Here is a 16,995-nt window from a genome sequence, read left to right as displayed (position 1 = left end):
TTACAGGCATGCACCACCACGCCCGGCTAATTTTGTATTTTTACTAGAGACGGGGCTTCTCCATGTTGGCCAGGCTGGTTTCAAACTCCCGACCTCAGGTGATCCGCCCGTCTTGGCCTCTTAAAGTGCTGGGATTACAGCCGTGAACCACCGTGCCCAGCCGAATGCCCCGTCCTTTTATGGACGAGGATGCCAGGCTTGGCAAAGGCCTTTGAGACATGTCATGGCCATCTGGCCCTGTCCCCGGGGTCCCCGAGCTGCAGCAGGTGCCCCTCAGGGGCCACCTCAGTTCATTGTCTAGCCTCCCGCCCCCATTGGACCCAAGCGTTAGGGAGTGGGGGGCCTGTGTAGGGGGCCGGGGTCCTCTAGAACCCCTGCTCCCCAGGCTGTCCTGGGGCTGGGAGTGGGGAGGATGCCCAGGGCTGCCAGCACTCTAGAGCTGCTGGGTGTTTATCTGGGAGGCGATCTCCCTGCTTCTGGGCTGAGTTACAGTTCCATTTCTGTGGCTGAGGAGCGCCGGCCTCATGGGCCCCCATAACAGAGGACTGCATTTTAATCCCGGCAGGGTCCGGAGAGGGTGCGTGGCTCTAAAAGCCAGCGTGATGGATTTCTCTGGTCTTATCTTCGTCTTGCCTGCCTCCTCAAAGATGGTGTGGCTCAGCCTCCTGCACACCACTATCTGGAAGCTGCTTTTAAAAGTGGGAATATTTGGATTCCGGACAATGCGGGGAGAATATTGGAAACGGAACTCTGAGAGGTGGAGCGAGCGACGGAGCTGCTGTCTAGAAGTGCTGGCCTCTCCTGGTTCCCACCTCAGGCCCCAGAGGGCCCCTCCCTGCTGCACAGCCGGCCGTGGCTCCTCCCGTCCCAGGCTGGGTGCCACACCCACTCCCACCTCCGGCCCTTCCTCCCCCAGGGGCCTCCTTAGGTGCTTGCGGGCCTGGGCCTCCTGTGCCAGCGTTTGCCCCGCCTCGCTCCTGAGCCTCCTTCTTTGGCAAGTCTTGCTTGACAGGTCTCAGGTGTGCCCCCTTCCCATCTGCACCCCCAGGCCAGGGCAGCCCTGGCTCCCAGGACCCGGTTGGCAGTGTCTGGGGCGCTGAGGGGTTGTGTGCGCAAATGCCTTCCCGTGGGCTCCATCTTGCAGTGTGGGTGGAGGCAAGGAACCCGGGTGCGGGGAGGCTGGTGAGGTGCAATCTCTTCCCTCTGTCATTACTTCTGCCAGCCCCGGGTCCTCCGCTTCCGAGGGGCTTCCCTACCATCCCCCACACAGACCTCAACGAGCACAGGAGAAACCAAGGCCCTCACGAGTCAGGCAGGCGAGGAGTCACCCCCAGATTGTCCTCTGCCCTTTCTGACTTTTGCAGCGGCTTGAGCCTCCAGTGATGGGTCACTCCTGGGGAACCCTGCCCCCGGCTTCTCCTTAAACCACAGACCGGCCTCTCCAAAGCCTGAGGCAAGGCCTGGGTCTCACAGGTGGGCATTTCTGACAAATTTTCTCTCTGCTGTGGTCGGCAAGTTCAGGTCACGTTCACACAATTCAAAGGGAGAGAATTTGGGGTTCTCGCCATTCAGAGTCTCCGGAGCCCCGAGCCACCTGGTCAGTGCTCACCTGCAGAGCCCGTACCTGTGTCTCTCTGAGCACCTGCTCGCTCACACCTTGTACACCGGTGGTGAGTCAGAGACCCTCTTGACAGGGTCAGTCAAATGGCATGGGGGTGCAAGAAAGCCCTGGGGAACAGTCTCCAAGGCAGGGAGGTGGGCCTGTCTGTCACCAACGAGCTGCGGCCTCCGCAGAGCCGAGACAGCAAACTGAAAAAGCTGCACGGCCAGGAGCCCTGGACCCCAGCAAGGCCGTCCTTCCAGCCCACTTGGGCGTGTAACTGACATCCAGGGGGCACTCTGGGAAGCTCGGGAATCACCCCTAGAAAGAGCCTGTGTTAAGTGCATCCCCGTCTCTCCTTCCCAGAGAGCCTTGGGCTTGCCTCCATTGGGTGTGCACTAACCCTGCGGTCCCCGGCGGCCCCGGGTTGAGCAGGGACTTCACACTGTCTTCTGGTCTCATCCATCCCGCCCAGCTCTGCTGCCCGGGAGCCTGAGTGTGCCAGGGCAGAGCCCCACCAGGGAGTCAAAGGTGTGTGGAGGACAGGAGGCTGGGGTGGCCGTGGGAGGGAGCTCTGCCCAGCAGGGATGCTGCTCTCAGGCTGAGATGGCTCTGCCCATGGGGTAAGCATCTGCCATCTGTCCTCCCCTTCATGGTGCCCTTCAGCCTGAGGGTGGGCCGGGTGGAGGCTGAGCAGAAAGGTCAGGCGGTGGCAGGGACAGACCCCGGGCAGGAGCTAGCTGGCTGGAGCCCCACCGTTACTTTCGCACAGACCCCTGCGGGTGGTCGGAGGTGCCCAGGGGCGAGGGTGGGGGTGCTCTGAGGTTGTGAGCCAGTTAGCCAGGGAACCCACGTGGGCTGGGACATGTGTCTGGGTGGGGTGGGGGTGCCTGCCTGGGCCCCCCCTTTCTCAGTGCAGTGGGTGTGCAGCAAATCGCATCTTGGCCCCTCTCTGGGGAAGGAGAGGGTGCGGCCACTGCTGCAGTGGAGGCCTGAGGGCCCTGAGGGGCTGAGCACCGACTGCCCTGCTGGTTCTGTCTCCATGGCCCTGGCACTTGTCCTTGTCCTTGGGGCTGGGCTCTTGCCCTTGGGCCAAATCTGGGGGTGGTTCAGGAGCCAACAGCCAGTGTGACCTCCATGGGGACACTGGCCAGAACTTGCAACTGGAGGGAACGGGGAAAGGCAAGCTGCCTTGGAGATGTGTCCAGGGAGGGGCACTGAGGGGCCAGGCCCCCCACAGCTTGCACACTCATGGTGACAAAACTGCCTGCTTCCCCCAGCTCACACGCTCCTCCTGGGGACAAGCTCCTTGGAAGCCCTGGGGCCCAGAGCTGGCTCGGCAGCCTCCCGCTGGAGGCCCCCAGCTCGTAAGGAGTCGACTCCCCAGAGGATGACTAAGGAGCCCAGAGGATGACTAAGGCACTGGGTGCTCTGTCCCCAAAGGCTCTCCCTGAGCCCGTGGGCTGCTCCCTCTGGGCTCTGAGGGTGAGGGGTGCTCGGGTCACTCATGGTGCGTGGCTGAGAGTGACTCCAACCTGACTTCGAGACGGTGCTAATCCTGGAGCACCAGGTGGGGAGACTCGCCCCTGAGAGGCTGACCTGATAAGGTCCACAGGGTGGTAGTGCTGCGGGCCTGGGGCCGGTGCGCTCCAGCTCTGTGCATGCCTGGATGTGGCCCTGGCCACAGGCATCGCTGCCGTGTGCAGGGCTGGATGGTGGCCTTGAAAGCAGCTGCCTGGGGCCTCAGACGCCCCGTCCTGCCGGCAGGTCAGCCTTGCTTCCCACTGTGCTGGTGAGGCAGGCGCCATGCATTGTCGAGACAGAGGGTGCAGCGGAAAGCGGTGACGTCTTGGAGGCTTCTTGGGTCTGGCGGGCTGGGGACAACCATGTATGCCCACGACAGGACCCCCAACCTTTCAGCGCCACCCTGGCTGCCAGAGACACTCACGTGGTAGATAACGATGTTAATAAATAAATTTTGAGTTACAAAACCATTGCTATCGCTATGATGGGTGACAAAAGCCCCATGGTTGATGGGCAGCCGCGGGGCGTGAAATGGCTCGTAAATGTTCCTCCCACCAGCCCCACGAAGCTGCGGAGGCAGCGCTGGGTGCTGAGACATTGCGGTTTAAGACCAATGTTGATTAGAAATTTTTAGAAGTTTTTTTTTATAAGAGTAATAACAGCTCTTTTGAGACAATCATATGGCTCAGGAAGGGTTTTAAAGACCTTCAGGAATGAGAATTGGATTCGCAATCAGGAAGCCCCTCCCCTGGGTCGCTCTAAGGCCGCCTGTTTGTGTCTTTTTATTGCCATTTGCCCTCCAGGGATGGAGCCCCTTTGATGACTGAAGCTCCTTTTCAAGATTAAGGGCGCTGCTCCAGCAATGCCCGGACCAGGGCGCCTCCCCATCCAGGACGGGCGCTGGAGACCCCTGAACCCTGCCTTCTGCCAAAGTCTGGCGAGTTCAGGCCAAGGACAGCTGCCCAGTGTCCACCCAGGAGGTGCCAGTGCCTGGAGGAGCTCGGGTCGGGCGGGTTGGCGGTCGCGGCAGTCGTGGGGCAATGGCCACCAGGTGGCGATGGAGGACTGGCCAGTGAAGAGGGATGCAGGAGGCAGGGCCTGACCCCAGGGGGTGGGGATTGGCGGACCGGGGGCCTGTGCTGCGGGGCTGTCCCACACTACCCTCAGGCCCAGGAGCCTGGCTACCCAGGGGAACCCAGAGACAGCAACGCATTTCCTAAGGGCAGGAGCACCAAGGCCGGAATCTCAGGCCGGGAGGACCCCCGTGGGTGTCTGGGCTCAGGGCAGCTTTGTTATTGGGACAAACTGCAAACTCGTGGGCCCTGCAGTGTGCGGTGGCCTCAGGACACCCGGGGGAGTCCCAGCCCAGTGGGGCCATGTGGCTCCCCAGTGGCATCCTCATGCATGGGCTGGCTCCACTTTGTGGGCACCAGGGCCCCCTCTTCCCCCACACACAGCCTTACCTGGGTCAGGAGTCCCCACAGGCAAGAGGGCTGCAGACAGTTCTGGGGAGGGGCTCCCAGCCTCGGGGGCCTGGCCATTGGCCCTGGTGCTCGGTGCTCAGGGAGGCAGCACACACCTGTGCCCCTTGAGGGCTTGTGGGCTGGCTGGCTCAGCCCTGGCTTTGGGGGTGGGGTTGTGCAGTGGGCCACGCCCACACTCGGCTTTCTTTGTTGTGCCAGGAGGCAGGCTGTGTTCTGGGGAGGGGCCGGGGCTCCTCCTCATGGTCACAGCCCCGGATCAGGGTGGGTGTGCAGTCCGTCCCCAAACACCTGGGATCCCTCGGCAGGGCTGCTAGGCTGTGTGAGTCGGTGCGGCCTCCCCAGAGCGTCTGGCAGCCGTGGGGGTGTTGGTGTCCTGATGGCTGTTTCCTCTGTCGGGGGTGGGGTTTCCCACTGGGAGTTCTCCTATGGGACAGGAAGATGGCTGAGGGTCCTCTGCCTCTGCTCTCAAGTTCGAGTTCGGGGATAGTGATGGCAGCCTGCGCTGGGCTGAGGGACCAGGGGCCTCAGTTCCCCCGCAGCACAGGAGGAGGGGTCTGTGATGAGCCTTTCCTTGGAAGGCAGCCCCAAGGCTCACCCTACAGGCCCTTGCTCTGTGCAGCCACCCGCTCCTGGCTGGGACAACGTGCCCAGAGGCGGCCTTGCTCTCCCTCACTCCCTTCCTCCTTCCCTCCCTCCCTTCCTCCTTCCCTCCCTCCCTTCCTCCTTCCCTCCCTCCCTTCCTCCCTCAGGGAGCAGCCTGGGCTCATCAGGGAGATCCTCTCCCTCTGGCTGCCAGGGAGTGGTGAGGTAGTTTCCAAGCCGTCCTTCCTGGGGCACGTGGGTCTGAGCCTCAGGGTGTCTGCCCAGCGTCCTTCCATGTACTTGGACCCCGTGTGCTGTGCAGGTCCCGGGGGACCCTGGCCACCCCTTTCATTGTCCAGACAGCTGTGTCCATAGAGCTCTGAGGGACTCACACCCCAGACATGGGCTGCAAGGGGGGTGGGCAGCTTCTCCTGCAGGTGGGGAAGAGCAATGGGGCCTGAGCCTCATGGACCCAGGAGCTCCACCAGCACCTGTCGCCTGCTGTGTGACCATGAGCAAGTCCAGCCACCTCTGTGAGGCCATGCCAGAGCATTTTGACTCAGCCCCAAACTGAGCCCAGATCCTAGCCCACATGGAGCCCTGATCCACCTCACACAGAGGCCTGACATTAGCTCACACTGAGCCCTGATTCCAGACACATGGAGCCCTGATTCCAGCCCACCCTGAGTCTTGATCTCAGCCCACCCTGGACCCAGATTCTAACCCACCCTGAGTTTTGATCTCAGCCCACCCTAGACCCGGATTCTAGCCCACCCTGAGCTCTGATCCCAGCCCACCCCAGACCTGGATTCTAGCCCACCCTGAGCTCTGATCCCAGCCCACCCTGGACCCTGATTCCAGCCCACCCTGAGTCTTGATCTCAGCCCACCCTGGACCCGGATTCTAGCTCACTGTGAGCTCCGATCCCAGTCCACCCTGGGCCCTGATTCCAGCCCACCCTGAGCTCTGATCCCAGCCCACCCTGGACCCTGATTCCAGCCCACCCTGAGTCTTGATCTCAGCCCACCCTGGACCCGGATTCTAGCTCACTGTGAGCTGTGATCCCAGTCCACCCTGGGCCCTGATTCCAGCCCACCCTGAGCTCTGATCCCAGCCCGCCCTGGACCCTGATTCCAGCCCACCTTGAGTCTTGATCTCAGTCCACCCTGGGCCCTGATTCTAGCCCATCCTGAGCTCTGATCCCAGCCCACCCTGGACCCGGATTCTAGCCCACTCTGATCCCAGCCCACTCTGGACCCTGATTCTAGCCCACCCTGAGCTCTGATTCCAGCCCACCCTGGACTTGGATTCTAGCCCACCCTGAGCTCTGATCCCAGCCCACCCTGGACCCAGATTCTAGCTCACTCTGAGCTCTGATCCCGGCCCACCGTGGGCCTTGATTCCTGCCACGCAGAGTCCTGACCGCCACCCGCACAGTCTGACCCAGACAGGGCTCTGAGAGTCCGTGCTGGCTGGAGGATCATCAAAGTGGAGGAGACACATGGCGGGGGGCATACCTCCTTCTGCTATGGGGTGGGAGTGGTCTTGGAAAATGTCTCAGGAAGTATTTGACTCCTTTTTTTGATCCTCCTCGTTGTGGTTCTGGGGCCCGCATGACTTGTGTGGGGCAGAGCCTGTTTGTGGCCGTTTCTCTTGGTGTGGATTCTCCTGTTAGCACTTCTTTTCCATGGAGCAAGCCTTGCTCTTAACCAGCAAGCCCCAGAGGGAGGAACTCCCCATCCCTGGGCAGGCCCTGGAGGCTCTTTGTTGGAGGGCTGCAGGCTGGGTGGGGTCCCAGCCACGGGGTGGGCATCAAGGCAGGGGCTGAGCAGAGGTGACGACATCAGCGGGGCAGGAGGAGCAGCCTCCGTGGGCCCTCTAACCCGAGCCTGGGTGCCCGGCCGAGCTGGAGCCGAGCTGGAGCCGAGCTGGAGCTGGACGCACGGGTAGCCCAGTCTCCCACTCCGTAAACTTCCCTGGTGATGCCGCCTGTCAGGCTCCCAGCCCCGTGTCAGTTCATTCTCTCTTCCACTCCACCCAGGATCCTGATCCTGCGTAACCACACTGCCTGCGTGTGAGTAGGGCGGGGAGGGGGGAGTTCTGAAAGATTACCTGCCACCAGCGCTTATGTAAATCCCAGGTGATTTATGAGCATGGACAGTTTTAAGGCCACCGTCGTGCAGAGCAGGTAGTCGGCCAGACTGCTGAACCAACAGTTTCCAAAGTGAGCGTGAAAGCATGAACCCGGCGCCTGCCCCAGCCTCCGTGCTGCTCAGGGCAGCTGCCTGTGTCTCTGCTGGGTCCTTGCAGAGGACGCTGGGGGCGTTCTGTGGAGCCTCAGGCCCTGTGGGCTGTTGAGGGGAAGGGCGGTGGCTCGGCCTGAGCATGTGAGGCTCACAAGAGCGGAGGGGCAGGTCCTGGTGGGTGCGCTGGAGTCCGGGTGTCTGGTGGGGCCCGAGGCAGGGAATGGGGACCCATTTCTCCTGGGATGAGGAGGGTGACAGCAGGCTGGGTGGCCCAGGAAGCAGAGCTGAACATCTCTTGCTTTGTAAGTGGATGCTGGCCAGGCATGGTGGGGCAGGCAGCTGGGGCAGGGAGGAAGGAGTCCAGCCCCTACCCAACCCCACCTGGCTAGGGAGGGCACCCCAGCCCGCTGGCCTCTGGGGGCTGCGATGGGAAGCTGGTGAGGGAGGAGGGCAGAAGGTGAGGGGGAGACCTGCCTGGTGGAGGGAAGCAGGTGAGACTACAGAGAGGCTGAGTCCCCACTACCAGCCAGGCTGGACAGGGGACACAGATATGGAACCTCCTAAATACTGAACGCTGGTGCCCAGCTCAGACCCTGTGGAGGGGGCCATGTTGCCTGCTGAAGAGTGTGGCTAGGCCCAGCTATGGCGAGGACAGGTGTGAAGGGCTGTGGGCTCAGGAGGAAGTGGACACAGTCACTAGTGGGGCCAATGGGAGTCACAGGGCTGGGGCAGGGGGGTGAGGGCGGCTGGGGAAGGCACTGCCAGGAACCCAAGCTTGCAGAGCTTCCCAGCCAGTGGCCACTGGGTGACCCTGAACCAGGCCTCTTCCCTTTCTTGGCCTCAGCTCCTCTGTGCCTGAAAGAGGGGCGCTAAGAATGGTCCCTGTTGGCCAGTGGCTCCTCAGCTGGTCCCCAAGGACAAAGCACAAGGTGGCACCACTCAGTGGCTTTGGGAGCTTGCTCCTGGCTGTGTGCATGTGTGAGCATGCAAGCTTGTGCCTGTGTACAATGCACGCATGTGCGTGTATATGGGTGTGTGTGTGTGGCATGTATATATCTGTGTCCGTGTATGTGGGTGTGGACATACGCATACATGCATGCATGGAAGTGTGTGCATTTGTGTGCGTGTGTGTGTGCACCGGGGAGCAGGGCTGACTCTCCTGGAGGAGGAGGAGCCAGGCCTGCACGCATGAAGCCGCAGGCTTTGGAGGCTGAGTGAGACGTGCTTCTCCCCGTCACAGTGGGGCAGGCTGTGGATTGGCACGGCTGCCATGTCCTTTTCAGTCCTCTTAATGTGAAGTTAATTAGGCGGAACATTCAAGAAAGACATTTGGAAGTTGATCTCAAATCAGGAGAGCCCTCAGTGTGAGGAGAGGGAGGGCGAGGAGAGCCCCTGCAGCTGGGGAGCCTGTCTGTGTGAAGCAGGGTGGGAGCACAGAGGGACTGGGCTGGGCAGCCTGGGTCCTGCGCTGGGTGGCACTGTTGCTGGGGGGCCCCTGGGTGGGGCATTCCTTCCTGCCTGGCTTCCCCTTTCCCATCTGCCAAGGGTGGAAACAGTGAATGCGGGGCGCCCAGGCAGCCTGGGGGGAGTAGGGGTGAGTTCAGGGGACAGCCTGGCTGTCGAGTCTGGGGGAAGAGGAGGGAGGGGCTTCTCTAGTGGCCCCACTAGGGTTACAGGTCCTCCCAGGGCTCAGCTCCCTCTAGTTGGCCCTGGGGGTGAATCCCGCCCAGGTGTCTCCGCTGTCCAGGGAGTCCGGGCCACAGCTCTGGCAGCCTAGGGACCTGCCTCAAGAAGAATGGGAGCGCTGGATGCCTGGGTGCCCTCCTGGTCTCCCACCCGCTGAACGCCCATGGTCGGGGAACATGACCGCGTCTCTGCGGGCGAGGCAGACTCTGCCTGTGGGGCCAGTGTGGAGAAGCTGGTCGGGAACTGGAGGCCTGAAACTCGGGTCAGGAAAACCCCATGTCTGTCCCTGGGTGTGCATCAGACCAGGAAGAGGGACAAAGGCCACGGCAGCTCCAGGGAGATGCCAGTGGGTGAGTGTGCCTGGAGGTGGGGATGGAGGGAGGCCGGGTGGCAAGGAGGGCTCGCATGCCAAGGCTATGGCGCGGCCCGGAAGGCTGGTGAGGGGATGTGGGCTCTGCCTGCACCGAGGGCAGCCCTGGGCAGGCAGAGGTGAGCTGTGGCCATGGTCAGGGAAGGTGGCACCGCTGGGCCGTCACCTTGCACGGTGGTCCCAAGGCCAGCATCCCCGGGTGCTGGGACAGCATGGGCACCACAGCCAGCCCACATAGAAATGAAATGAGGCAACGGGTCACAAGTGCAAACCTACAGCTAGTGAATATTTAACGCCTAACAAAAGTGCATGCATAATTAACCAGGCGCTGGTGAAGGAGCTGGAATAATTTGTCTTCTTAAAGGGGATTTGGTAATTTGTTAAGCTATTTTGAAATCTGCAGTTTAGCTGTGGGAGTCGCTCCGATTTCTAAATTAATTTGTGTGATTTAGAAAGTGGAAGCCTTTGGTTCTGCAGGGGCCGCGGGCAGCAGGGCGGCCTCGCAGGCTCCTAGGTGTGCTCTGCATTTGTTGATTGTCCCATCCATGGAGATCCTGCTGAGGAGGTCGGCCCTGTGCACCCCGCCTCTCCCACTACCCTTGTTTCCATGTGTGGAACCCAGTGGTCCCCCACCTCTCAGATGAGTTAGTTTATGAGCAGGTGCCACGGGAAGGTGGTCTCTGGAGGCTCAGTTTAACCCCCCTCCTCAGAGGATGCTCTTGGGCTGGAGGTGGGTGAGGCCATCTGGCTTGGAGGTGCTGGACCTGGCTCTGAGATTGGCTGACCCATCTGCAGTTCAAGGACCAGGCTGTGAGAGTCAAAGGGTGAGTTGTAACTATCACAGAGGTGACCACAGGAAAAGCCCCAATCTCCAGCCCCAGATCCCCAGACTGTGAGTCCCAGCTGTGGGTCACTGACTGGGAGCCTGCACTGCATCCTTCAGGGCCCTGGCAGGACCCACAGGGCATCGCCACCCAGCTGGCGCCATCCCTGAGTCTCCGAAGGCCACGCTGCCGGACAGTGGGGACGTCAGACCAGTGGGTTCTGTGAGGTTGAGTCCATTGCAGCTCGAAGGGAGAGCCTTGGCTAACAGCAATGTTGTGCGGAAGGCCAGGCTGTTGGGGAAATATGGTCATAATTGCAGAAGCCTTGTGGCCAGGAAAGACCAGTCCATATTCAGATTAAGTGTCTCTTCTAGTAAGAACTAAGCGCTGCCTCTTTCATACAAAAGCAGTCCAATGTCATCACCTGTCACGGCTGCCCCGGTGATGGTGCTTCAACCTGTACTGAGCCTCGGTTTACCTCCCTAGCCAAACCTAAGTCCACCTCCCAGCTGAGACTGGGTCCATCACCCCAGCTGAGCCTGACTCCACCTCCCAGCTGAGTCTGGGGCTACCTTCCAGCTGAGCCCGAGTTCACCTCCCAGCTGAGCCTGGGTCCATCTCCCAGCTGAGCCTGACTCCACCTCCCAGCTGAGCCTGGGACCACCTTCCAGCTGAGCGTGAGTTCACCGCCCAGCTGAGTCTGGGTCTGCCTCCCAGCTGAGCCTGGTTCCTCCTCCTAACTGAGCCTGATGCCACCTCCCAGCTGAGTCTGAGTCCACCTCCCAGCTGAACCTGGGTCTATCACTCCAGCTGAGCCTGAGTCCACCGCCCAGCTGAGCCTGGGGCCACTTTCCAGCTGAGCCTGAGTTCACCTCCTGGCTGAGCCTGAGTCTGTCATCCCAGCTGAGCCTGAGTCCACCTCCCAGCTGAGCCTGACTCCACCTCCCAGCTGAGCCTGGGGCCACCTTCCAGCTGAGCCTGAGTTCACCTCCCAGCTGAGTCTGGGTCTGCCTCCCAGCTGAGCCTGGTTCCTCCTCCTAACTGAGCCTGATGCCACCTCCCAGCTGAGTCTGGGTCCACCTCCCAGCTGAACCTGGGTCTATCACTCCAGCTGAGCCTGAGTCCACCTCCCAGCTGAGCCTGGGGCCACTTTACAGCTGAGCCTGAGTCCACCTCCCAGCTGAGCCTGGGGCCACTTTCCAGCTGAGCCTGAGTTCACCTCCTGGCTGAGCCTGAGTCTGTCATCCCAGCTGAGCCTGAGTCCACCTCCCAGCTGAGCCTGGGTCCATCACCTCAGCTGAGCCTGGGGCCATCATCCCAGCTGAGTCTGAGTTCATCTTCCAGTTGAGCCTCGGTCTACCACCCGGCCAAGTCTGAGTTCACCTCCCAGCCGAGCCTGGGTCTACCTTCCCAGCTGAGAGGGTCTCTTGTGATTTGAGCCTACATCCCTATGGAATCATGTTCACCATGAGTGATTTTGGTGGTCCCTTCACTTGGTGACTTCTGGGTGTCAAGCACAGAGAGTTAAGTGAATCCCACCTGGATTGGCTGGGGGTCCCCAGCCAAGCGTGCCCGTCCTCTTAGTGGCCCAATCCTCACAAGCCTGGGACATCAGACTCTTGGGCAGCTCCTGAGCCTGACACACAGGGTCTGCTGGTGTGTCCTGGAATGGTGGGGAGGTGGTCCCTGGAAGAAGAGTAGGGAGAGATCTGGCACACTGCTCTCTCCACGAGCCGTGGCCCATCAGAGCCTGAGCACCTCAGGGAAGGACCCCATGGCCTTTGCCAGGCCTCTCAGCACTGGAGCTGCTTCTCTCTGTGAGGCACCTGCTGCTGGCTTCAGAGGGGGGTCTAGACAGGGGAGCAGAAGCCTCTCCAGCCTTGCCCTCAGATGGGCTGTGCGGAGGAGGGTCTCCTGCTCCCTGGGGACTGGAAGCCGTGGCAGAGAAGTCTGTGGTTTCCTTTGATTCTGGAAGGTTCTGGGGCAACTGGGGAAGGGTCAGGTTAGAGACTCTTCCTAGGGAGGAGTGGCCAGCCGGGAGTGGACACAGTGACCATTTCCTGCAGGGCCTGGGGGCCTGGCTGGGGGCTGGCTGTGGGGGCTCAGGGCATCACTCCCTGGGTGGGTGAGGGGGCCTGGGGGGCTCCTGCAGACCCTGCCTTCCCTGACTCCCTGTCTTTTCTCAGCTCCCCGGGACCTTTGGCCATAATTTGGTTTGGGCATCCTCAGTCTGTGTGGGCTGGGAGTCCCTGGGATCCCTGAGGGGATCTCCTTTTGGGCTCCTCTCCTTGGGCTGCAGGACGAGGGGGTGACCCTCTAGCCCATGTGAGCCTGTTTGGCTGGGCCAGCCCATTGCCAGTGTCCACTGGGACAGGATTTGAGGGGCATGATGGCCGCTTCCTCTGAGCTCCAGGTTGGACAAGGCTGCACGGGGGGCTTGGGTGCTCTGAGCCAGAGGAGAGCCTTGGACCCCAGGGGACCAGCCCAGGCACGGTGTCACCGCAGCCCTCTTGTCTACTCCTGAGTGCCCCACCTGCTCCTGAGCGGCCCCCTAGTCCCTCGTCCCTCCAGGGATGCATGATGCAGAGCTTCATGCAGGAGGCTGGGAGCCTGGGGTGAGGGGCAGGGCTGGCATGTCTTCGAAGCCCTGTGCTCCAGCAAAGCCCAAGCAGGGGCTCCAGCAAAGCCCAAGCAGGGGCTCCAGCTGCCACAGCCTCTGGCTTTGAAGATGGCAGCCCCAATGGCTTCTCTCCCACCTATAGTGCCTTTTTCAAGCTCTGGGCTTCAAAGCCAGCCTGGTGGCTCCTGGAGAGGCTCAGCCCCTGCTGGATATGACTGGGGTGGGGTGGGGATGGGAGATGGGGGAAGAAGAGCTGTGTCCCCAGGGACAGCGCTGGCGGCCTCAAGCCACTGAGATTGAACTTGAGGGAAGCTGTGACCCCAGGGCAGATGGCAGGTGCTTGGTTGGGTGTTTGCTCCTGGGAAAGGAGCAGAGATGACCGTGGATGGCCATCTCCACAACCCTCTCCCCGGCTCTGCAGAGCAGCCGCTTTCCTAGGAGCTCATCCAGTCCTTGCTGTACAGGTAGGGAAACTGAGGCTCAGAGAGACTCGCCCACAGCTGCACAGCAGGCGGGTGAAGGTCTGGGCCCCCTCCTGGGTCCTTCTTTCTGGCAGGGCTCACGTGGCTCTGATTTTGGGCTGCTGATCCCCACCTGGAGACCCACTAGGTGGTGAGCCTGCCCCTGGTCCCACAAGCCCAGAATCTCTCCACAGGGCTCTTCAGCGAGGCTGCCGAGCCTCCAGCCTCCTCTTTGTTCTGCCCAGCGCAGGCCCTCAGCAGCTCTCTCCATGGCTGGATGCGTCCTGAAATTCTCTTTCCATTAAAAATAAATGCCCCATTTTATCTGCCTGAAATGGCCCTGCTCTCTGATTGTCTTTTCCGTGCCGCTGTATATGGAGAACTATAAAATCATAATACAACTATTAATCCCCTGTATCTGCTTGTACCTAATTTTTATTAAAAATATCCTGTGCTCCAGCTGCCTTGTAAATTATAGTGAGGTTGAAAAGTCTCCAGCTGGATTAGCCAGGAAGGAGAGCGTATCGGATCGGAGACAGGCTCACTCTGGAGCACAGAGCCTGGCAGTGTGGGTTAGGAACACGGCAAAGCGATGCTGGGGCTGCCCCGTGCCCTGGGCAGCTGGGGAAAACCGGTCTCCATGGCTCGGTGGCAGCCTGCCTCCCCCTTCCAGCCTGGGCTCCTTGGGCCTGGGATGGGCTCAGTGGGTCTGGTGCAGAGGAGCTCAGGGCCACCAGAAGTCCTGGCTCTCCTGCTCCTGGTGTCACCCCATGCAGACTCAGGCTTTGAGTCCAGCCGCCATGATCATGGGCCATGGGACTCTTCTGAGGTGCAGTTTGCCCCCTGCACAGAAGAGTCCCAGCAGTGCTGAGGGAAGGGCGGGGAGCAGAGTCCGGGGGTCTCTGCCTTCCAAGGTGGGCATACCCCCACCCCTCCGAGGCCTAGCGTGGCTCCTGCCCTTCTCACCCATTGAAAGGTTGCCGCAGCCACTCTAAGGGCTTCCTGGGTGGCCGTTGAGGCTCCGAGCTCCAGCAGAATGAGCTTCTCTGACATCATTCAATGAAGCCGGGACACTGCCCAGGCCCTCACAGTCCAGGCAGACGAAGGGGAGCCCAGGGCCTCTTCCTCCCAGCCTGAGCCCTGCCTGGCTTGTTGTGTGGGGACAGGAGATGCTGTGGGGGCTTGGGTGACAGCTGGACGTTCGCTGGCAGCCACCCACAGCCAGCATTGCAGGAGGGAAGCCCCGGCCTGCAGGAGGGCAGCGAGGCTGAGGATAGAAGCATGCCTTCGGCAGGCTGCGGGTGCTGGGGGCCATTGCGGCTGGGTTGTGGGGGGTCCCGAGAGTCCAGCTCTGCAGGCTTGCCTCTGAGTTGGGCTGACCTCCCAAAGTAGGCCTTTCAGAGGGAGGAAGGCAGGAGGCTGCCCGATGGTGTCTGCAAGGCTGATGGTGGCACAGTGAGGGGTTCAGGGATGTGTGTGAGTGCTGGGGCTTAGGGAACAGCAGGACAGAGGTGGCCCCTCCTCTTGGGGGTCCTCCTTCACTGAGGAGGGGTGTTGGCCAAATCCACAGGTGCCACAGACACTGGCCATGGAGTGCCCCACCTCTGAACTTGGGACCTCCAGTCAGCTCCAGCCCCCTCCTTCCCTCCTGTCCCCTCACCCCAGGCAGCCTTGGCTTTCCCTGCTCGGCTCCCCGCCCTCCACTCGGGAGACCTGGATCCTTGTGCCTCAGGGAGTGTTTGGCTCACAATGGGGGGGGGGTCCCAGGCTGAGGACTGGAGGGGCTGCATGGAGGAAGGGCCCCTTCCCAGAGTGGGTGAGTTGGGCAGTGGGGCCCTGTTGCCCCTGACACCCCAGAGTGGCCAGGCCCCTCTGCAGGTCTCTATGTGAGCTCCTTCCTCAAAAGGTGGTTTTGGAGAATTCCAAGCACACTACTGGGAGGGGACAGTGCCGTGGACTCCGTCTCCCTCTGCCAGCCTCCCAGTGCCGACCCGCAGTCTCCTCTCTCCTCTCCAGCACCTGCATGTCCACACCTGGGAGGTTTGGAGCAAATCCCCAGCGTTGGATTCGTGTATCTGTAAATATCGCTAAACAATAAGGCTGCCTTGAAAAGTAGCCACAGTGTGGTTATACCTAACAATGAAAAACAATGTCTTCACATTATTGCATACTTGGCTACTGTTCGCATCTCCCCGGTGTCCTGTGTCTGTTTCTACAGGGTTGCGCCTCTGCTGGTCTCTTCCCCTGTGCAGTTTGTGTTTTGCAGAGGCTGGCTGTTTGTCCCAGAGCGTGCCCAGGGTCTGTGGCGGTGGCACCATGCCCGCTGTCCTTAGTCCCCTGCATGGCCTGGCATTGGTCAATGTAGCTAGAGGTGGGACCCATGGGGGTGCTGCTGTGACCCCCACCCGGCTGTGTGCCCCTTCTGCTGGCCTCTCTTTTCTGGCAGTCAGCAGCTGTGGGTGTCCTTGCCCCGGCAGTGGCCAGTTGGTTATTTTGCTCCGCTTCCTTCTTGGTTCCTTTGCTGATGGGGCTTCCGCAGAGATGCCTTCTCCACCAGGCCCTGTGCATCATCCGTGGAGGAAGCCAAGTGGAGGAGGCACACGCCCTTGGGCCCTGCGGTGGGGGGTGGGGGGGTGGGGGAGGGGCTGGCACCCCCTGAGAGGGCTTCCTTGAGTTTTGTGCCAGATGCCTCCCGTGGTCTGGCCCTACCCACCACCCCGAGTCCAGGCTCCTGAAGTTAGCCTGACACAGGCCTGGTTCTGCACACAGCCTGTCTCCTACTGGGTGGATACTTCGGCCAGTGGCTTAACCTGGTGCTCCTATAAAATAGGTGATGCCGCCTGTCTCATTGCAAGATGTCATAGGTTAGATCGCCCAGATTTGGCGGAGACGGGTGGAGGGCGTCTGGTGAGGAGGGGTGGGTGAGAAGTTTCCTTTCCCGCTCTGTCCTTCCAGCCTCCTTCACTCCCTTGTCCTCGCCCTCCCCAGCCTTCCCTCTAGTCCTGTCCCGCTGGTTCCCAGAGGGAGGTTACCCAGGGGCAGCTGTTTGGGGTCCAGGTCTGGGGAGCAGAGGTTCTTTGGGCAATTCCAGACTTTCTCTGGCCAGGCGCAGCTCCCTGTGATGCTGCTGAGGCCCAGCATCTGCTTCTGCAAGACACACAGGGACATCAAAACCGATTCCCCACGGAGACAGAGCCTTTAATCGACATTTCACTTTTATGAACAGGTTTCATTACAAAGTAGATTTCCTACAGCCAATTCCCTGTGAAGGGGAGAGGATGAGCCACAGCAGGACAACACGGCAGCCGCCCGGGCACGGACGCTGCGCACTGGAGTTATACTGGAGGTTGGCGCCTGCCCACCTCCTGCTCCAGGTCTCGCGGGTGCCCCCAGGATCTGACCTACTGGGACTGCCGTCAGGTCTGTCCTCAGCAGTAACAGGCCACGAGACAGGGGCTAGGACAGGTTCCCGGGATTGAGCTGCTCACCCAGGGGGAGGGAGAGCTGAGGGAGTCGAGCTCTGCAGTCAGGCGGGAGCAAAGCCACCCTCACAGCGGCACCCCAAAACCACCCTCACAGCACACCCCAAAACCACCCT

At 61.1% G+C, this 16,995-nt stretch overlaps 1 long non-coding RNA gene across 1 annotated transcript; it reads right to left on the bottom strand.

Annotated features, from left to right (window-relative positions):
* Positions 1–9,758: 9,758 nt before the first annotated feature.
* LOC129049860 (uncharacterized) lies at positions 9,759–15,724 on the bottom strand. The gene is made up of 3 exons (XR_008513238.2): positions 14,364–15,724; positions 11,856–12,002; positions 9,759–10,607 (listed from the first exon to the last, which is right to left on the bottom strand). It is a non-coding gene; the product is annotated as an uncharacterized LOC129049860 (long non-coding RNA).
* Positions 15,725–16,995: the final 1,271 nt, after the last annotated feature.

This window comes from Pongo abelii, chromosome 15, assembly GCF_028885655.2.
Source record: "Pongo abelii isolate AG06213 chromosome 15, NHGRI_mPonAbe1-v2.0_pri, whole genome shotgun sequence".
In the NCBI taxonomy this organism is placed as follows: Eukaryota; Metazoa; Chordata; class Mammalia; order Primates; family Hominidae; genus Pongo; species Pongo abelii.
This window is presented reverse-complemented; position numbering and strand designations above follow the sequence as displayed.